The sequence below is a fragment of the Microtus oregoni genome, unplaced genomic scaffold, assembly GCF_018167655.1.
Source record: "Microtus oregoni isolate MIOR12 unplaced genomic scaffold, Mior012 000014F_ref0000157, whole genome shotgun sequence".
Lineage (NCBI taxonomy): Eukaryota > Metazoa > Chordata > Mammalia > Rodentia > Cricetidae > Microtus > Microtus oregoni.
Genome location: NW_024543073.1, coordinates 12,124,806 through 12,148,282, shown reverse-complemented (window position 1 = coordinate 12,148,282; position 23,477 = coordinate 12,124,806).

Below are 23,477 nucleotides of genomic sequence, written 5' to 3'. Positions count from 1 at the left end.
CGAAGGATGCCACCCACAGCTGGGTGCTGCTGCAATTGCTACCTTTGGGTCGACATAATCTGAACCCTTCCAGAAATCACAAATGCCCCTGAGAGGTCCGTCAGGGGTGGCAAAAGCAGTAGCAACAATGTACTAGAAAGGTCACCTGACCTTCTGGAGGCCAGGAAAAATGGTGGATCTGAGGAGCCCAAGTCACAAACCACTCGAGACATCAGTTATGTGGGTCCATGTGGACTTAGAGAGAAGTCTAAGTGCTGCTCCATGTGATTACCCCTTTCCTTTCCTCTTCCCTTCCTTTTTTATTTTGACTGCTTGGTGAACTGAACAATCTGAGTTGCTGCAAATTATTAGTTATGTCCAATAAAACAGAATCCAAAGAACCCCAGCCATGGTTAGGACAGTGCGTTAAACAACCTGGGTTTAACGAAGCATGAGAACAAAAGGAGAAAGATTGACCCATCATCTTTATCATCATTGAAAAATGATTTTTTTGATTTTTTTTTATTTTTTTATTTTATTTTTTTTTAGTGAAGCAGAAAAACCCCTCCGTGCATGTGGAATGCCGGACCCATCCTCAGATCTGAAGTCCACACCTGGCTAGTCCCACTGATGAACTGGCCATGATCAGAACATCTGGGAAGTTGGTGTTTATACCAGAAAAGAAGGCGGTTTTCATCAATGTGAGCAGGGAAGCTAGAGATCTCTACCGGTGGAACTTCTAAAATGAGGGGTAGCGAGCAAATGGGAACCCTCCTATCATAGAGGGGGGCTCGCTAACACACCCCTGGCCTGCCACTCACCCCCATCCTCACTCACCACACCCTCTCTTCGCGCCCAGACCTTTCGCAAACAAAGCATGAACTCTGAACCCTGTATCCGCCTGAGTTCCTCACGGCTGGAATCACGTTTGGCAAAAACACCTCCTCACTCCCACCTACCACTTCCTCAAGGCCTGACTGTGCTTACCTTAAAGAGGGGCATCGGAAACCCAGGAAGGACTCACAGTTCAGCTTCAGAGGGAACTTGTTGCCCACTTGAATGCATGCAGGATGCTCCCCTGAGAGGCTAGTGTGAACCCCATGTCTCTGATGCATGATCAACACTAACCAATAGTCAATTCTAAAGAACACTGGCATCAACCATAAGGCACTCCCAGAAAGAGAAAGAAGAGCAAACAATTTGTATGATAGGAAAAGGACAGTGGCTTCGAGTCCTCCAGATCGGGCCCTCCTTTAGGAATATAAAGAGATCCTTGTCAGGGGAGCGCTCCAGGATGACAGAAGAGATGTGGCATCTGGTGTCATTTTTAAAAGGCCTCCGAGCGTGCTAGGCATGCTTCATGTTTTAGCATCCGGAACGCTGCGGCTGCTAACTCTTGAGGTTTATTTTCCTTTTTATCACTTATATTTTATAGCATTTAATTTCTTCAATTTTCCAGGCTGGCTCAGGTGCGGTAATGAAATTCTAGGTCAGGGGTAATTTTTACACATGAACACGGTCTTTTTCCGAAAAGAGTTGGTTCACCTTAAGTAATTAGCCAGCAAGCCGTTCCTCGCGCCCGTTCTCATCACCGCCTATCTCTTTCCTGCCCAAATCAGACTTGTTCTGGAATCTGAACCTTCACGTGGGCACCGCTCCTGTTGGTGGGCCTGGGGGCCAGCAGAGGGGCCGCCGGCTTTCGTGTGCCGTGAATGAGCACGCCACAGTTGGAGCGAGGCTTTTCATCAGCAGGCCCCACTGGAAACCTCTCGGTGCACACGGCTCTGCCAGACATTCCTATCAAAAATCCACAGGCTTTATTTAACTCTCCCTGGAAGGTGGGGGGGGGGGGGGAGGTAAAGGTTACAAAATAATGAGGAAGTGCTCTGTTGAGCAGGCACCCAGGAGTCACAACCTCTTTGTTGAAACTGACAAAAGAATTGAAAGCTAAGCTCTACCAGGAGCGGAACCAAGGCTCTTTAACCTGCCGAAGGGGAAGCTGGAAGGGGACAAAAATCACAGGTTTCATGCAGATGAAGGTCTATTATAATAAGAGCTGTGCAACCCCGGCTCCGCTAAGGACTGGTAAGAAATAGTTTTTAATATCAACAGAAGGGCTGGTAGGCATTCCAGCACCTTGGGAAGAAGGGGCATTTAGACTTGGGAAATGGGAGCTCTGATCCCTGCCCCTCCCTCAGACAACTGCCAGCCCTGTGCCTTGTTTCCCAGGAAATTAGAGTGGGGTGGCCATGTTCCACCTCGTACCTTAGGAAAGCTCTGAAAATAAAAGGCACGAGAATGCATTTCAAATGTAAAGAATGTTAGAAAAAAAAATTAAGGGATTGTGATCTCTGCTTTTGGCAAATGATAAAGACTTTGAGTTATCTTCAGACTAGCTGCCCTAACTCATCAGCAGTCTTACTGGGAACAACATACCCAGCTGGAAGATATACTATTTCTCAAAAGGAAAATAAGAACAAGAGAGAGAGAGAGAGAGAGAGAGAGAGAGAGAGAGAGACTGTGTGTGTGTGTGTGTGTGTGAGAGAGAGAGAGAGAGAGAGAGAGAGAGGATGATGATAATGGAAGTCACAAAAAAAATCCCACACCAGTTCAGAATTATGAATAATAAAAGGGTTATTTCACAGAGAGAGTCTATGTGTGTAAGTGTGTGTAAGAGAGAGAGAGAATGTGTATATATGTACGTGTGTGTGAGAGAGTGTATGAGCATGCGTGAGCATGTACACAGGTGTGAGTATGTGTGTGCATGCATGTGGGGGATATGAGTGTGTACATGTGAGTGTTTGAAGACAGATCTGGTTATCCCTGTGTTCTGAACATTTACATCCATCCAAGACATACAGCTTGAAATTTAATCACCAATGTACTGGTAAGTGGGGCCTGAGCAGATAGGTCAGCTCCTGGGGACATATCTTTGTGAATGGGATTTGTGTCCTAATAAAAGGGGCCCAGAGGACTGACTGGCTCTTCTACCATAAGAGGACATAGCCTTGATCTGAGACTGCTCAGTCTCTATACATGAGAACAACTAATATCTGTTGTACCTAAGCCACCAGTTTATGGTATTTTCTTACAGTGCCACAGACTAAAACAGTCAAGGAAATACTATATTTTAAGTCTCTGTAAAGGCTGGTTTAGGACTAAAATCAGAGCCCCTTAATAGGAAACGCTAGAACATGAGAGAGAACAAGTTGGTTGAGAGGTATTCTCACTGAATCCCACTGCCCAGAAGATTATCATGGGACATCCATAGTTCTTTCTAAAGTTACCAAAATGTAGTCCCGAGGAGGCCAGCATTCTTTTACATCTGTAAAACTACAAAAAAAAATATACGGAAAAACTAACTAGTAAAATAGCAGATTATAATGGTGCACGCCTTTTATCCCAGCACTCAAGAAACAGAGGCGGTGGGGGGATCTCTGTAAGTTCAAGGCCAGCCTGGTCTACAAAGCGAGTTACAGGACAGCCAGAGCTGTTACACAGAGAAACGCTGTCTCTGAAAAACCAAGAAGAAAAATAGAGCAGACTTAAAAACTGATAGGGTTTATCATCCATAAATGGGAAGTAGCTTGGATGGAAGAAAATGCGCCCATTTGTGAGTAAGTGACTTGAGATTAAAGAGGGGAAGTTTTTTTTTTTCACTACTACTTGAAATCTAGAAGTAATTTCAAGAAAAGATAAGTGTGCTTAATTGTGTGAAGGCATGCACGGGGTGTTTGTGTGCACGGTGATTGTGTGGGACTTGCTCATGAGTGTGTAGATGCACACACCCAGGGCGTCATGCTTGTCACAGGCAAGTGATCTTCCACTGAACTATACCCTCAGCCAGTTAATAAGCTTGTTCTATTAGAGACACATGCAAAAAAAATCCCATTTTTAAATCATTAGGAATATGTGTATTAGTGCATTTGATACCAAATGGGTGGTGACTTTGTCCAGCTAAAGAGAACTCTGGAACCTGTCTGAGAAGTTGAGAGACAAGGGAGAAATCCATGGAAGTAGAGTTTCTGGGAGCAATAACGATTGAGAGCTGCAAATACATGCCCCCAAAATACCGCCACCGATGGCGTTCCTCTGCAGGAGATTCTCAGGGTGACAGCAAAACCCATCAGGTCCCAGACATGGCCTCACAAAATGGTAATCCCAGCACTTAAGCTGCTAAGGCCAAGGAATCACAAGATCAAGGGCAGTCTCAGCTACACAGCAAGACCCTGTCTCAAAATCAACAAACAAATTACCAGGTCCAGGGAAGCAATTACCTTGGGACTTGCTGTCATTCGGAGACTTTCCTGGGACCACTGTGAGCATCACAGGCTAAAACCAAGGGACAGATGGAGGGACCATAGCACTTCACCCTCCATGTCTTGTAACCTTCGACTTCCTCATAGAAAGTAGAGACTGGAGAGATTTCAGAGGGAGGGAATGGTCGGCCACGTCACCAGGGGCTCAGGTGCTTGGTGAAGGAGGTGATCTTCTTCCCTGAGTCTCTACTCCATCCGCTGTGGATGAAGACACTTTCCTGATTACCAATTTCTATTTAACACCACTCTTGTTAGATTTGTTTTTCTCCTTGAGCATTAAAATGGGGGGAGGGGCGCTACTGTAAAGCAACAATCATGAACATTTGTTATAAGATTTTTATTTCTTTTTTTGGCTAGAAGCTCATTCAGTAAGCATGGGCAAGATATGGAACTCGGCCTTCTGTGAACTCTCTTTTCCCGCCTATGAACTCCGGCTCCCTTTCCATTAAATATGGATAGTGTTGATCTCTGCCTGCTGACTCCCCTACTTGGTGCTGGTATTTTATATTCATGGAAGCTCAGCAAGGGACAAAATATAGGATTCAGTGCAGAGCTTCTATCCATTGGGTTTTCATTCAAAATTCAACAGGTAGACAGAACACCTGCGTAAGGAAAGGACGGGGTGACTCAGAGGAGGTGAAGCAAGGCTAGGCAGTAATGATGCTTTATGCAGACTGCCAGGACTCTGAGAGCCAGAGATGCTGTTTTTCAAAGAAAGTGAGTCGGAGACATGGCTGGCACATGCCAAGGTCATGCCAAGTGAGTTAGGCAGTCCCCGTTAGCAGCGTCTGAGTCAGGCAAACAATAAAGTGCCATTCACAGCCGGGAACCAGACTGATGTCTTTGTGCTACTTTTATGGGATGTGGTCAACACCCTTAGCTACTGGGGAAATTGTTACAGAAGTATGTTTCAGTGGGAAAAAAAAAAACAATGACATCTTGAAATCTGTGGGCAAATGGATGGATCTAGAAAACATCACATTGAGTGAGGTATTTCAGACCCAGAAAGACAAATATTATATGTACTCATTTATAAGTGGCTTTTAGAGATAAGGCAAAGAAGGACCAGCCTACAATTCACAATTCCAGAGAACAACAAAGAGGACCCTAAGAGAGACATATATGAATCTAACCCACATGGGAAATAGAAAAAGACAAGATCTCCTGAGTAAATTGGAAGCATGTGGATCATGGGAGAGGGTAGAAGGGGAAGAGAGAGAAAGGGAAGGGAGCAGAGAAAAATATATAGCTCAATAAAAAGAATTTTTAAAAGATGTGTGTTTGTGTGGGAATGATTGACATGTTTTTGCTGATGATTGTTATATTCACAGTGATTCCCCCAACGAGCAGTTCTCTTCCAGCCCCTGAAAACTTTCTAATTCAGCAAGAAAGTTTCTCACATCGTTTGTAAACAGTGGCACTCATTGATGCCGTTCATTGAACATGCTCATTAACATAAAGAAAAGCCAACCAATATGTGAGGTCCAACTGCAGTGCGAAAGCCAGTCATTTACCTGTGCCCCACTAGAGGAAGGCAGCATTACAAATAACAGAGCCAGGCAGAGGAAAATGTATCTGAAATCCAAATACACCAGAGACTGAGGCCGGAGGATAACAAGTTCAAAGGCGGCCTGAGCTACATAGCATGACCCTGTCTGAGAGAGATGGGGGGTAGGGCTAAAACACTCTTAGGGAAGGGTGTAGATTGGTGAGAATGGCATGAGTCTTGGCCATGGGTTCAAATTCCATATCTAAATTCTGTGAAAAATATTGTTTTAACTTATTATCTGTGAAAACTTAAGCAAACTAGAAATCATTACTGAGCCTAAGGTTTTCATATGTCAGATAGATAAGCATACTGTGCTGTTATATGAACTAAAAAGAACATAATCTCACACTCGGGAAGAAGAGACAAGTGAATCTCTGAGTTCAAGGCCAACCTGATCTATAGGGTGAGTTCCAGGGTAGCTAGAACTACAGCAAGGAACTCAAAAAAAAATTATACGTAGTCTAAACCCACAAAGAATAAATTGACTGAGTAGTGACAAGTTAGGGGTGAGCAGAAGCATTGGGTCTTGAATTCAAGCAGGGGATACGGGAATTATCACATGGGTGGGTGATTAGAGACTCCCGAGCCGACATGAATGTGGCTGAAACGGCATCACTTGATGTTGGCACCACAGAAGGTCAGGCTCAGACTGGTAACACTAGCAGTTTCCTGTAGTGTAACTACTCTTCCTACGTGGAGGCGCCTTCTACACAGAACCCCCACGGCATAGGTCTCCCGGGGTGGACTCTTCCACACACAGCAGCTAGTGTGGGGCTTAGCAACTGGCCTTACTGTGGCAGATCCCAAAAGCCTTCCAGATTAAAAGAAGATTAAGTTCTATAAATTATATGTGAAGTTATGTAAGTTTGGTTTTGAGTGTACCTGAGAATGTTCTGATTCTTTAGAAGTTTATAATTCATAGCTGGTAGCTATAGTAACACCTCATTAAGTGAGACTCAAGAATCATCCCTTAATGTTTTTTCTGTCATTATTATAACCAAAAGAAATTACTCAAATCACATGGAATTGTATTACTGATTAAATTGTATTAAGTTATAAAGAAATCACTCTACTTGCCATTGACCTCCATATTGTCTTGCTTTAAGTCAGTGGTTCAAAATGAACCCCAAGTTAAATCACTCAGGAATTTTAGGAAAAATATACCTCTCAAGATGGTGGTCTAATTGATACAAACTGGAACCTGAACACTGGGGTTCTATAAAGTTCCCAAGGGCTCGTCCGTGTCCTCGTTATTGCTCACCTGGTCCAGGGACTAGGTAATTTACCTGGGCCCTTCCCTCTGGGTTTAAATTCTTCTCTTCTCCTTGCCCTTGAACAACCGGGCAATATTGTCATGCCCTTCCTGCCTTAAAAGTAAGTGATTCCTTCTCAATTTCTTCTCTCTGCACACTTGTATAAAAGCCCCAGTGATAAAGGGAGCAGTGACAGACAAAAGAGACAGGCTGAACCAAGGAAGGAGCCTGGGAAGAGAAACCAGGCCAGCTGTAAGCAGCACCAATCAACGCGGCGGCCTCCTGGAATGGTGTCCGGCAAGGGGAAATGGCATACCACAACACCCTCAGAAGCTGCCATGGGTTCTGATGCTCCTCCCACTTGGGAGATGATTTTATTTCACAAAATTTCCTATGTTGAAGTCTTATCGTAGTACATCAGCATGTGCCGAGAGGAGAACCACTTCCCAGAGGCAGTCAAGTTAAAATGACATCAGCATCGTGTCTTAATGAAAGGGGGACATTTGGACCCGCATTTAGAGAGACAGCCATGTGACAACTTAACAGGGTTAAGCTGCCCTGTTTGGGATATTTCATCTCGAAGGTCCAGAGAGCTAACATACCCCCGGCTTCTTGACCGGACTGCTCTGCCTCTCCGTCCACTCTTGCCTCCGCCCCGCGCCCACAGGCTCTTCCTCTAACCAAGCAAGCCTGCTTCAACATCTCCAGTGGAACATGTTACCATGTTTGTTCCTGCTGTCCCCTCTTACTGTAGTACTCACTCCCAGCCCCACTCCTACTGGCCTCAGGAAGGAGTCTATCCGAGCTGAGATCTCTCTAACCACTGCTCCCCATCTCCAGGCACTTCCAGAGTTAGCTGCTCCTCTTAAGACAAACCACCTCTGGCATCTAGACCTGGCCTACCTCTCCACCCAGCCTCTGCTTCAGTGACTACCGCAGCCCATTCCACTGCATGGAGAAGCAGTTGGGGTCTAACTGTTCGCCCGCACTCACACCGCTTTGCTTCCCCCTTTCCCGCTGCTGCCCTCTTCTGCTTGCAGACAGATGTGCTGGACAGGCACGTGTGCCACCCTCGCAGCTACAAGTGAGAGACTGCTCACCCCCTTCACCTGTGCAAACTGTTCCCAATGCCTCCGCTGCTGCCGAAAATTGAATGGAGTGGCCAACTCCGAAACCTCCTTACACCTTGGTGTTTCCACTCCCTGGTTTATGCCCCAGCCCCTCCCTTACTATTGTTCCTTATGATCATGCCGAAATAAACTCACTGTGTGCATACTGTGTCTTCTTGAGGTCAGGAAGGATACCCCCTTTTTATTTTGGCCTCCACAGCATCAGTTCCTGTGGTCTCCCAGTAAATGCTAGTATGTGTTACCATCTTGTCAGGGTACCTAAGAAAAATTAAGGTAGATTAAGAATTCTTCTGCAGTTAGATTAATAAAATAAAATCCCCACCTTACACCAAAAAAAAGATGAAGCAAAGCAAAACTAAAGCCATTTTTATTCATTTTATATACCAACCACAGTTCACCTCTCTCCCCTCCTCCATCTCTCCCCCATCCCCCATCCCCTCACTCCTCAGAGAAGGTAAGGCCTCCCATGTGGAGTCAACTAAGCCTGGCATGTCAAGTTAAGGCAGGACCAAGTCACCCTCCCCTGCATCAAAGCCAAGCAAGATATCCCCCCATAGGGAATGGTCTCCGAAAAACCAGTTCATGCATCAGGGATAAATCCTGGTCCCACTGTCAGGGGTCTCACAGACAGACCCACATTCAGAGAGCCTAGTTTGGTCCCCTATAGGTTCCCCAGTTGTCAGTCCAGAGTCCATGAGCTCCCATCAGCTTGGGTCAGCTGTCTCTGTGGGTTTCCCCATCATAATCTTGACCCCCACCCCTTACTCATATTACCCCTCCTCTCTCTCTTTGATTGTACTTCAGGAGCTTGGCCCAGAGCTTGGATGTGAATCTCTATATCTGCTTCCATGCATTACTGGATGAAGATCCTATGATAACAATTAGGTAGTCACCAATCTGATTACAAGAGAAAGCTGGGGGAGCTGGAGAGATGGCTCAGAGGTTAAGAGCATTGCCTGCTCTTCCAAAGGTCCTGAGTTCAATTCCCAACAACCACATGGTGGCTCACAACCATCTGTAATGGGGTCTGGTGCCCTCTTCTGGCCTGTGGTCATACACACAGAATATTGTATACATAATAAATAAGTAAATAAATATTTTTTAAAAAAAGAGAAAGCTGGTTCAGGCAGCCTCTCCACTATTGCTAGGAGTCTTAGCTGGGGTCATTCTTGTGGATTCCTGGGAATTTCCCTAGCACCAGGTTTCTCCACAACCCTATAATAGCTCCCTCTATCAAGATGGCTCTTTCAATCTACCTCAAAATTCAGCAATACCACTCTTGGGCACATACCCAAAGGATGTTCAATGATACCACAAGGACACTTGCTCAACTATGTTCATAATAGCCAGAACCTAGAAACAACCTAAATGCCCCTCAACCAAAGAACAGATAAAGGAAATGTGGTACATTTACATAATGGCGTTTTAATCAGCAGTAAAAAACAATGATATCACGAAATTTGCAGGCAAATGGAACAAAAATAATCATCTTGAGTGAGGTAATCCAAGCCCAGAAAAACATACATGGTATGTACTCCGTCATAAGCAGATATTAGTTGTAAAGCAAAGGATAACCGGGCTACAATCCACAGCCAGAGAGAAACTAGGTAACAAGAAGGAAACTGAGAAGAACATGCACAGATTGGACCTGGGAAGGGAAAACAGGTAAGACCTCTTGGGTAAACTGGGGGTGTGGAGGAAGAGGGGAGGGGAGGGGGGATAAGAACAGAAGGGAACAGGATAGTCGATTTGCATTGTGGGAAGACTGGAGAGGGAGAGCAATAAGAGCCATTTTTAAAGAACAAAGAAAATGTCCGTGCTCTAGTGAAGAGGCAGTTAAAAACTAAAGGTCCACTATGGAGCAGGAAATGTTCTGCTAGCAGAAATTGGGATTGGGGGACCGTAACAGCACTTAAGTCAGGCTGGGGTTCAGCAGGTAGCTAAGAGGGGTGACAGCTAAGCTAAGTTCTAGATCTAAAGAGAAGCCAGGAGAACTCTGGGGCAAAGGCTGTCCCGGAAAACGCCTGCAAAAAGACCCAAGTGGGAGCCGCGAAAGCCAGAGCTCTGAAGCTCTCCATGTATGTGATGAGAATCTGTACGGGCGTGGCATCCAGCTTACTGTTAGTCAAATCCGCTTGAGTAGCAACTATGTTTCAGATGTGACCCTGGAGGCTAGTGACTTCTTGAGGTGAGCTAGATTGGGGGGTGGGGGGGAGCGCGAAGTTGCCGCCTCCCTGGAGTATCAATAGCCCTAATCGCCACATGGACAATACCTTTACCAAAGTTCAGCGAAACTGACCTGGCCATCCAATTAAGGGCCATCAGAGAGAGCTGCTTCTAAGTTCCAGGAATGCTGTTCAAACCAGCAGGGATGGTCTATTACTCTGTAGCCAACTCAGAGCAAGGAGCTCACTCTGTGGCCAAATCAGAGAAGCTCCGCTGGGGCTCCACCAGAGAGGGGGCAGGGAAGAGGGAACAAGCCAGTCCCACTGTTGATTTTCAGTCTGGAGAAATCTCAGGCTCTGGGTGCTATATTTTAGGGCCCGTGACAACTGCAGCATCTCTACCTACACAAAATCTAGCATGTGTGTCCTCTTTAACCTCACGAATTGTTCTGAATAGTAAAAACACATTTCTTTTCAATTCAAACTGATAGCTTAAGATAAGTTTGGAAACTTTCCTAACCTAAGAATCGGGTAAATTGAGTCAAATGCTGTGTAACAGCCATGGGGTATTCCAGTGCACAGGGTCCTTAAAGTCCACGTACAGCTAAGCAGTGGTGGCGCACGCCTTTAACCCCACCACTTGGGAGGCAGAGGCAGGCGGATCTCTGTGAGTTCAAGGCCAGTCTGGTCTGCAGAGCAAGTGCAAGGACAGGCTCCCAAAGCTACACAGAGAAACCCTCAAAAAATAGAAACAAACAGAAAAATCCGCATCCAGTCATCAGTGCATTTTGCCATGAAATCCTTCACAACCCGAGAGGGTTAAGCAGCAGAGCACCCCACGGTGCTGCCCCACAGCAACAGCGGCAAAGGGAATGCTGAGGGGACACTTGGCTGCAATTGCCACTTGTCATCAGCAGGCGGGGGGCAAAGCTACCTGGCTTCAGAAACTCACTGCCACTAGAGGATCGGTGGAAAGATACCTGTATTTTCAAATCATCTATTTTTAAACACCTGCCTTTGGTCATCTGTCTGCTTTTTTTCCATACATCTGATAAGACAAATTTGGAGGAGACTGATCAAGTAATACCACAGGTAACGTACTCAAGGGATTTTTATAGTCAGAGATTTTGTGGGTTACAGCTGTGTTTTATTTAGGACTCATATCACACACACACACACACACACACACACACAAAACCTATGCCGTGGGGGTTCTGTCCTCCAAATCCCTAGCACTTTATTTACCCCAAATTGTGCTCGTGTTTAACAGCGAGATCCACAGCAATGAAGCAAGAAATCAAGAAACTCAGCATTGAGTGTCGGCCGTTTAGTTCTTAGCTAGCTGGGACGATTCGGAGGCAATCACGGAGAGGCTTTGGGTGACCCTGTGGCCACTACAAACCACTATGATCTGAATGAGAATCGTCTCTTCTTCAATAATACATTACAGACTCAAGTGCATTTATGCATCCTCGGGGGTTTCCCAGTAGGAACTAAGATTATTCCGGCACAAACTCCATCCTTCTTATCACACGGCTTCCATCAATACATTCGCAATCCCGCTAAAACACGTGACAGAGGGGCACCCATGTCTCTAAGAGCTCAGATAGATACATAAGCCAAGAAGTCATAAAGAACTAAATAAAAGAACTAACAGATATTCCTGCCCAGGGTGTGCATGCCTGGATGCTCACATTCAAGAGCGGTCACAGTAGAAATTAAATAAGAACAGCAGACAGATTCAGGCTAGAAGAGGTGAAAGGTCAAGTCAAGGCAGCAGACGGGTGGCCATCACAGGTGGCCATCACAGGTGGTGCCACGGGAGACCAACAGCAACCTTTGGCAGTAGCAGTGAATGACCACCCAGACCAATCATGCACGTTTCCACCAGAGAAATCCCCAATAAGGAGGATAGGGAACCTGAAATGACCCTATCCTAGAGCAATACTGACGAATATCTTGCATATTATCATAGAACCTTCATCTGGTGATGGATGGAGATAGAGACAGAGACCCACACTGGAGCACTGGACTGAGCTCCCAAAGTCCCAATGAGGAGCAGAAGGAGGGAGAACATGAGCAAAGAAGTCGGGACCATGAGGGATGCACCCACCCACTGAGACAGTGGAGCTGATCTATTGAGAGCTCACCAAGACCTGCTGGACTGTGACTGAAAAAACAAGGGATAAAACTGGACTCTCTGAACATGGCGAACTATGAGGGCTGATGAGACGCAAAGGACAATGGCACGGGGGTTTGATCCTACGTAATGTGATGGCTTTGTGGGAGCCCAGCCAGTTTGGATGTTCATCTTCCTAGATATGGACGGAGGTGGGAGGTCCTAGGTCTTACCACAGGGCAGAAAACCCTGACTGCTCTTTGGACTGGAGAGGGAGGGGGAAAGGAGTAGGGGGAGGGGGAGAAGGGTGGGAGGAGGGGGCGTAGGGGGGGGTGAGGGTGAGGGAAATGGGAGGCTGGGAGCAGGTGGAAACTTTTTTTTTTCTTTTCTCCTTTTCTCAATAAAAAATATATATATATATAAAAAAGAGAGAACATCAAAAAAAAAGTGATAAAATAGAAGTGTGTCGTGTCCCCTTAAGACCCAGAGAAAATACAACAAAGCCATAAATGTCAGTGCTTATTCGACACCTAGAGTCCTGCTGAGTGCCCAGTCAAATGCTACCGCCCCCATCCCGCATGGCACACACACACTTTCTGCCTAGCATCCTCCTGAGTCAATTGAGTCCCACACCATGGGAACAAGTCAAATCCTTCCCTCCGTAAGATGGCAAATTGCTGGGCGTTGTGTGCATACATAATAGGCTATAGAGAGGGTTCTGTGCCAGCTCAGTGCCAAGGGTCATGTTCAATATGACCGATAGACTTCGCATTTCATTTCTTCCCCAACGGAATAAAGCACACACGATTACCAGCACCCATTTTATAGATGAGAAGCTCAAGTTTAATGCATTCAGCAAGGCAAAGCAACTACTCAATCCACAATTGTAGAAGGAGCTGTGGGCCGTTTCCCGCTGCCCGGCTCCCAGCCACCTGCTAGCTTTACCCAAAATAGCAACACACAAATTATATTCTTTTAAACACTGCCTGGTCCATTAGTTTCAGCCTCTTAATGGCTAACTCGCATATCTTGATTAACCCATTTCTCTTAATGTGTGTAGCACCATGAAGTGGTGGCTTACGGGGAAGATTCTAACCTGCGTCCATCTTGGAGAGGAGAGCTATAGCGTCTGCCTCACTTCCCTTCTTCCTCCCAGCATTCTGTTCTGTTTACTCCGTCTACCTAATTTTCTGACCTATCAAAGGGCCAAGGCAGTTTCTTTATTAACCAATGAAAGTAACACATAGACAGATGACCCTCCTCCATCACACAATCATTTACTCCATTGCCATTGGAGGATACAGCCTCCAACTGTGCAAGCCAATTCAAAAGATCCTCTTTTGTTCTATAGGTCCTGTTCCTCTATAAAGTCCTGTCTGCTAAAAAAAAATCTTTCTTGGCTGCTAAGATCTTACCCTCCACCTGCCTTGCTCCCTCACTCCTACGACCACATTCTAGGCGTTATCATTCATGGCTAATACCAGCATCACAGGAAAGAGAGATATGAAACCAAGGGTTCCCACTTTGATCTTGCTCAGTTCTGGGTTCCAATTTCAGCCCAGCCTCCTGGTGTCTGTGACACTAAGTCACTTGTTCAACTGTTTTGAAACTCAGAATGCTCAGCTGTCAGAAAAATGGGGGAAGCGGTCATCTGGGGTTGTTACAAAGGGAAATGGGACCGTTACAGGTAGAGTAGGCATGAAGCTATCCGATAGCGATAGGTATTGTAGTGAGATGGTCCCTGTGACTCCCCGCACTGGGTGGCTCAGTCCTTGGAGTCAAGGGCTCTTTTCCATTTTGCAGTCTCCTTAGGATCTACTCCTAGCAGGGATCTGTCAGGCTGAGCATTTTGGGGACAGGCGAATGAAAGGGCGCCTCCTTTCACATGAAGCCTGGGAAGTTCTGAATGCAAGACGCAATACAGATATGTTTGGAAGTGAGGCAGGAAAGTGCTTGCTGGCCAAGCATGAGGACCCCTTAACTATCCAGTACAGCAGTAGAGGCTGGGCACAGTGGCACACATCTACAATTCCAGCACTGGGGGAAGGGGAGGCAGGCAGAGACAGGCAGATCCCTGGGACTCACCAGGCAGTACCCAGCGAAATTTAGTGAGACCCAGTCTCAAAAACTTAACTGAAGAGCAACCGAGGCAGACATACAACATCAGTCTCTGGCCTCCACACACACATACACACACACACATGTATGCACAAACACCTGTAATACACAGGCAAGTTCTAGAAGCATTTAAATTCAAAAGGCTTGAGAACAGCGTGGCTGTAAAATTAGGTGACGTTTAGTCGACAGCATTTTATTCTTGTTTTCTCGAGCCTCCCATGGGCCTGGGGTGGACACTGAAAACTGTCTAAAGCCCCGCGCATTTCCATTTGCTGCACATAGACAGCGAACGTTGGACCGTGTGTCTCCCGGTCCCTCAGAATTCAGGCTCTACCCGAGGACCAGCTTCCACAGAGTAGCCTGGCCACATAGATACACAGAAGTCTGGGAAGGTGGCCTTCTGTTAGGGGAGACCAGAGGGTATTTTCCTGTCTTGGGTGCTGCTGAAAGCACAGTGTGCTGCTGTTGAGGTAACAGTTTCCTAGCAAGGTACAGTCACCTGCATGGACTAATCCTGCAGTGTTGATCTAGGAGGGTTACAGAGCTTGATTCTCCAGACAATGCAATAAAATGTATACATGCCCTGTATGAAAAACCACCAGTCCCCTCAGTCACTGAGGCCTGGGGACCTGACAGCCATGGTGCCTCATCAACCACTCCTGATTAAGCTTCCTTACAGTGCGAAAGAGACGGAAGCTGTGGCCCTTGGTGGGTTCCATTCAACGGGAAAATCTTTCACCTCCAATCAAGTGGAATGTAGGAAGAAGGAAGGGGTAGAACAAGTTTAAACAGAAGCAGGCTGTGGGGTAAGTGTTTTTAATGATGATCTGTTCTAGAACAAGTGACTAAGCTTAGCAGGAAAGGTGCAGAGCCTTGCTGTATACTACAGCCTGAGTGCCTGAGCCTCCCTGCACACTAAAGCCTGGGTGTCAGTGCATCCCTGCACACTGGAGTCTGTGTGCGTGAACCACTCTACACACCGGTGCCTGCTTGCCTGAGCCTCCCTGTGCATTGGAGCCCGCGTGCCTGAGCCTGGTTGCACACTGGAGCCTGTGTGTTTCAGCCTCCCTGCACAATCGAGCCTGCATGCCTGAGCCTCCCTGCGCACTGGAGCCTGCTCCCTGAGCCTGGCTGCACACTGGAGCCTGCTCCTTGATACACACAGGAGCCTGTTTACCTTGGGGCTCACAGTAGTGAAGAGCTCTGCCTGGTAACCTAGTGTCCCCTGACAAATGGCTATGAGGTGATCACAAAACTGGCTCCCCTAAAGCTTTGTGGTTTTTCAGAAATGTCTGTAGAAGGGTGATGTGAAATCAACAATCTGGAGAAAGGAAACCTTGTTTTTCTTTTCTTTTGTCAGAAAGAGGGACGGTTCATTGTGGCTCAGAGTTCAGTGGTTTCCACTTATCTTCAGTTGCCTGCTGCCTTTTGATAGAACATCATGGCAGTGGCCTGCAGTAGAGACCTCATGGCCTCCAAGAAGCAAGGAAAGAGAGGAAAGGGCTGGATTCCAATATTCCCTTCGTAGGTATTCTGCTAATCAGACCTTCAACAAATGGCCTTCAGGGGACATTCAAGATCCTTTATTTTCTTCCCCCTTTGGCTTTTTTAATTTTTATTTATTTATTTATTTTGCATGCTTTAAATTGGAGTTAAGAAATACATCTGGGGTTGGAGAGATGGTTCAGAGGTCCTGAATTAATTCCTAGCAACCATATGGTGGCTCACAACCGTCTATAATGAGATCTGGCACCCTCTTCTGGTGTTCAGGTATATATGCAGGAGGAACACTGTATACGTAATAAAAAAATTTAAAAAAAAAAAAGAAAAGTACATCTGAATCCAGAATAAACCACCTCTGTGCACCTTGTAGTTACTTATTTTTTCCTTTTATTTAGAAAAACTTATTTATATCCTTGTATCTCATTTTTTTAAATATCTGTTCACTTATTTTACTTGCATGGATGTCTCGCCTACTTGTGTATCTGTGCATCACATGCATACCTTGCATGCAGAGACTAGAAAAGGGGGTTGGAGTCCTTGTTAGCAGCCATGTGGGTGCTGGGACTTGAACCTGGGTCCTCTGATCAAGCAGCCAGTACTCTTAACTGCTAAGCCATTTCTCCATCCCTTTTCATTCATTTTTAATTATGAAGGAATGTAGATTTCCCATACTGTTGTGATTTTAATGAGTTCACACACACACACACGCACACGCGCACATGCACACACACACGCAGACACACGCACACACACGTACACACACACACGCACACACACACGCACACACGCACACACACACGCGCACACACACATACACACACACGCACACACACGTACACACACATGCACACACACATGTATACACACACGCACACACACGCAAACACGCACACACACGCACACACACACATACACACGCACACACACATACACATTGCACACACACGCACACACATACATACACACAAACACACACACACGCACACACACATGCACACACGTACACACACACGCACACACACGTACACACACACGCACACACACGCACACACACGCGCACACACACGCGTACACACACACACGTGCGCACACACACGCACACATACACGCACACACACGCACACACACGCACACACATACATACACACGCACACACACATACACATTGCACACACACGCACACACACATGCACACACGTACACACACACGCACACACACGCACACACACACGCACACACACGCGTACACACACGCACACACACGCACACACACACGCACACACACACGCGTACACACACACGCACACACACGTACAAACGCACGCACACGTGCACTTGCGCGTGTGTCACAGGCCCTGTGCTTGAACACTTGATCCCCAACAGGTGGTACTGTCAGGTGTTTGGAGATGTTGTGGCACCTTTGGTAAGTGAGGCCTGACAGGAGGAAGCAGATGGGGGTGGGCCTTGAAGGTACAGCCTGACTCCACCCCAAGTGGTCCCTCTCCTCCGGAAACACAGAAAGCTGTCCCACCAGCTCCAACTGCCACCCAGAGCCACCCCAGCCATGGTGGACTGTACTCCTAACACCCCAGCTATGATGGACTGTACTCCTAACACCCCAGCTATGATGGACTATGCTCCTAACACCCCAGCCATGGTGGACTGTACTCCTAACACCCCAGCTATGATGGACTGTACTCCTAACACCCCAGCTATGATGGACTGTACTCCTGACACCCCAGCCGTGATGGACTGTACTCCTGACACCCCAGCTATGATGGACTGTACTCCTGACACCCCAGCTGTGATGGACTGTACTCCTGACACCCCAGCCATGGTAGACTATGCTCCTGACACCCCAGCCGTGATGGACTGTGCTCCTGACACCTCAGCCGTGGTGGACTGTACTCCTGACACCCCAGCCATGATGAACTCCACTCCTGACACCCCAGCTGTGATGGACTGTACTCCTGACACCCCAACCATGATGGACTGTACTCCTGACACCCCAGCTATGATGAACTCCACTCCTGACACCCCAGCCATGATGGACTCCACTCCTGACACCCCAGTCGTGTTGGACTGTGCTCCTGACACCCCAGCCATGATGGACTGTGCTCCTGACACCCCAGCCATGATGGACTGTACTCCTGACACCCCAGCCATGATGGACTCTACTCCTGACACCCCAGCCATGATGGACTGTGCTCCTGACACCCCAGCCATGATGGACTGTACTCCTGACACCCCAGCCATGATGGACTCTACTCCTGACACCCCAGCTGTGATGGACTGTACTCCTGACACCCCAGCCATGATGGACTGTGCTCCTGACACCCCAGCCATGATGGACTCTACTCCTGACACCCCAGCTGTGATGGACTGTACTCCTGACACCCCAGCTGTGATGGACTCTACTCCTGACACCCCAGCATGATGGACTCCACTCCTGACACCCCAGCCATGATGGACTGTGCTCCTGACACCCCCAGTCATGGTAGACTCTACTCCTGACACCCCAGCCGTGATGAACTGTGCTCCTGACACCCCAGCCATGATGGATTGTGCCCCTGACACCCCAGCCATGATGGACTGTGCTCCTCAAACTCTAAACCAAAATAACCCCCTCCTTCAAGCTGCTCCTGCCAGATGTTGCATCACTGAAATGAGAAAATAACTAATATGTACAGTAGCCAATCCCCACAATGTAATTATGACACCAACTGCCCCATAATATCATAACTCCCTTTCATTTCAGATCTCACAGATTAAGGGTCAGTCACACCAAAGGCTTCCACTTCAAACACCAGTCACAAGTAGTAGGTTCCCAGCTGCCCATGCTTTGGTCCAATTAGTTACAAATTTAGGGTTCCGTTGAGTGCCTCCTCACGTTCAATAATTTGTTATAATAGCTCATGGACACTGTAAAGTGACTCAGCATACAGAGAAGCAGAGGAAAAGCATTAGGGTGAGTATGGAACGGCCCCTAACCCAAGAGTTTCCACCCCTGTGGATCGGGGTACAACTCTCCTGGTACATTGATGCATCTCACCAACATAGAAGCTTCCTGAGCCCCAAACTTCTGGGACTTCAGATAAGGCATCCTAACATAGGCATAAGCATGTATTAACTCCATCTTTGCCTCCTTTCCCCTTCCCAAGGATTGAAGATAAGGTTGGGAGGTCCAAACTTCTTCTGAGACTGGATCTTTCTAGTGATCAGTCCTTACGAAGAGTCTCTTGACTAACTAAAAAGACGAGGACGTGCTTCTACCATCAGTGGAAGAACTGGTGCTCCCTCAAAGACACAACAGTGCTCACTGGTCCAGAATCGGGTTTGTTGCTGAACGTCTAGACAAAAGCCCACATAAAGAGGCCAGGAAGATATCTCAGCACTTAGAGAGTACTTGAGGGTCAGAGTTCAGATACCAGCGCCCTTATAGCAAACCAATCACCCTACACATACCTGAACCCCAGGTGGAGAGATGATGGTTGCTGGGGTTTGCTGACTTTCAGCCTAACCCAGAAAAATGCAAGTCCCAGCTCCAAGGAGAGACCCTGCCTCAGAGGAGAAGTGGGGGACAAGTGACAGAGCTGTATACTGAATGCTTCATCTGGCCCTCTGTGAGTGTGCCCACACACTCGTGCACACACAGATGTGTGCATACACCCACTCGGATATAAACAAATTATAAATATTTTAAAGCCAGCATAGAAACTGAGAAAAATTAAGTAAGAGTAATTACTGACCAGGTGGTGGTGATGCACACCTTTAATCCCAGCACTCGAGAGGCAGAGGTAGGCAGATCTCTGAGTTCAAGACCAGCCTGGTCTACAAAGCAAGTTCTAAGACAGACTCCAAAGCTACAGAGTAGCTCTGTCTCAAAAAACTAAAGAGAGAGAGAGAGAGACAGAGAGACAGAGACAGAGACAGAGACAGAGAGAGTAATTACTGAATAAGCAGATACAGTCCTTCCATAAATTGCTCTTGTTGTGAGTTTTTAGAAATAACTGTGTGTGTATGTTTATGAGGATGGGACATGGCCTTATTCATGCTAGGCAAGCTACACCCCAGACCCTAGTGTTTCTAAGCATTTCACAGGATCATCCTGTATATTTCCACAACTACCAACGGACACTGTTTTCTGTTTTATAGGCAGGAAGACTGAGGCTAAGCAGTGCTAACTAACCCATACAGGGTCAAACAGCTAGCTGGGTGGAATGACTTGGGCCTGCAGACTTAGCATATCAGCCTCTGCCACCTGCCAATTTTATGGTCAAATGAGGTGTCTCCTTAAAGAAGAAACAGAAAACACAGTGAGGTGACAGGCTTCAGATGCCTCGGAAAGCTGGGAGTGGTGGCTCATAGCTATAATCCCAGGACTCAAAAGGCTGAGGCAGGAGGATTGCTGTAAGTTTGAGACCATTCTAGGCTACCTAGTGAGCTTCAGGCTAGCCTCAACTATAGAGTGGGACCTTTTCAGAAAAAAAAAATGCTCATGAATATTCCAAAAGGATCGCACTGCCTTTGGGAAGATGCAACTTCCTCTATGTCTGTGTGTTTGAGATGGGTTAGGCAAGCCCAAAGAACTCACATTTTGCTTTAAATGGAGAGCCAGCTACTCCCATCAACTGAGGGAAAAGCTAAGGTATGCCCAATGCCAGGCCAGTTCTCTGGCTTGCCAGCTGCAGAGACATTGCACTGGGTCACAACCCAAGTGCTGGGCTGACTGCGGTGACAGGTGTAGAGGCCCAGGTCGCCAGCCCAGAATGACAGCTCTCAGAGGCTGTCTGCTTCCCAGTCCTGCTGTCTATGAGACTCGTTCTTCATTGCCAGAATGATGGATTACCTTGTCATTGGGGGAAACACACACACACACACACACACACACACACACAAGGTGCCTCCAGGAAGCTCAGCTTCTCTTGAAAAGCATGAGATGGCAAAAATGGGAGAAATCTGCTTGCAAATGTACCTCCAAGGAGGGAAAGTGAACTGCTTCTTATGATTAAATCAGAGGATGACTTAAAATGCGCTACTGGAGCATCATCTCTCCATAGACAGGATCATCATATAAATGCTAATCCTCGAGACACGGGGCCTGACACAGCCCATGGGGGATGTCAGTGTCATTCCTGGATAAAGTGCCCATGCTCCTAGGACTGCAGAGAAATGAAAACAGCCAGGCAGTGGAAGGCGAGTAGCTGCGTGACTGGAAAGAAATGTCAGCTCCATGCTGACACTGGCCTTTGAACAAATAATATACGATATAGCGACCACAATTACTCAAATGCCTTATGATAAAAACCCAACTAAGGAAACTAAACTATGACATGACTTACAAATGTGAATTTGTTGAGGGTCTACTTAAAGATGATATATATTTGTAGATGGGAAGCTGAACTTAAGGAGTCATTAACTGGCACCAAAGCAGAGATCAAGTGGTCCCAAGGAGGCTGGGTCTCATAGCTGACGCAGGATTATGTCCACTACACAACCAATGCATAGTCAAAAGCCAGCAGATTCAAGGGATACGGACACTGCCCCCACGTGGGCACAGGCAGAATTGCAAATCATATCGCAAATATGGTTACAGGAAAAGGTAGGAATGAGCCTATTCTCATCAATAAACATGAACCATATCATACAAATGAGACATTAAATATTTTTATATTTATCTAAATAGTACAGGTAGATAGAGAAACAGATTGCATATTCTCACACACATGTGTATATTAGATTATTTATGAGCTATACATGGCTATACATCATTTGTATATAAATGTAAACCAACCTTTAAAATCTATTGGACAGATAATGCATAAATGAGAACACTTGCCAATAAGTCTACAAAAAAAATCTAGCCGGGTGGTGGTGGCACAAGCTTTTAATCCCAGCACTTGAGAGGCAGAGACAGGCGGACCTCTGTGAGTTCAAGACCAACCTGGTCTACAGAGGGAGTTCGGGATAGGCTCCAAAGCTACAGAGAAATCCTGTCTCGAAAAACCAAAAAGAAAAAAAAAGCCCTCAATACCATTAGTCACTATGGAAATGTAAATTAAAATAGCCAAGCACATCTACTTACCCTACAAAGAGCTACAATTTAAAAGTTGTCCTCTGACATCCACATATATGATATGGCATCTACATAAGTAAGCACATACATGTGAGCATATGTGCATGCACACAGATACACACATACTACATAAATGTAGTTATTAAAAAAGGTTTTTAAATAGTCCAAATCTATGGAAATACTCATTAACAATAGAATAAAAAATAAACAGAGGGTATTTTTCCACAAAAACTGAATTCTACAAATAACATAGTAACCAATAGCATTGATGATTCTAAGACAAAAATCTCTGCCCAGTTTGTATCTCTGATGCTACGATAAACACCATGAACAAAAGCAACTGGGAAAAAAAAGGTTTTACTTGGCTCACGGGTATATTCCATCACTGAGGAAGGCAGGAACCCAAGGCAGGAACCTGAAAGCAGGAACTGAAGCAGAGGCCATGGAGAAATGATGCTTACTGGCTTGCTCTCCATGACTTTTTCAGTCTTCTTTCTTAAACAACTGACCCAGGCGGCGCCACCCTCAGTGGGCTACATCAGTCAGTAATCAAGAAAATGGCCAGGCATAGCGGCATGCTCCTTTAATCCCAGCACTGGGGAGGTAGAGGCAGGCAGATCTCTCTGGGAGTTCGAGGCCAGCCTGGTCTACATAGTGAGTTCCCGGACAGACAGAGCTACATAACAGAGTCTCTCTCTCTCTCTCTCTCTCTCTCTCTCTCTCTCTCTCTCTCCACACACACACACACACACACACACACACACACACACACACACACACAGAGATGAAAGAAAATGTCCCTATAAGCCTGCCCACAGGCCAATCTGATGCAGGCATTTCCTCAACTGAGCTTCCCTCTGCCCAGATGACTCCAGTTTGTATGGAGCTAACACAAACTAACCAGTGCACTGTTGAACAGCTAAAGCAAAAGGTCTGGAAAAGTCTATCTGTACAAGAAATTTCAGCACAGGCGAAAGCCCCTTTGGTTACAGAAACCATGGCAGTAGTTACCTTTGGCAGCAGGGTGGGTCACCCAAGCACAAGAAAGACCTTTACAGTTGTGACTTTACACTCTAAACCTTTAAGCTACGGCACGGGTTCCTGGTTACATATCCTACTTTGTAATAGTATGATTACCGAAAGAACAGTAAGAACTCTATTTGTTTCAAAGTGTCTCTATCGAAATGCATCTGAGAAAGGTCTGCTTGAACCCATCCCAAGCCCTGTTGAAGCAGGATGTATCAAGAGCTACAGCATTGACAGAGA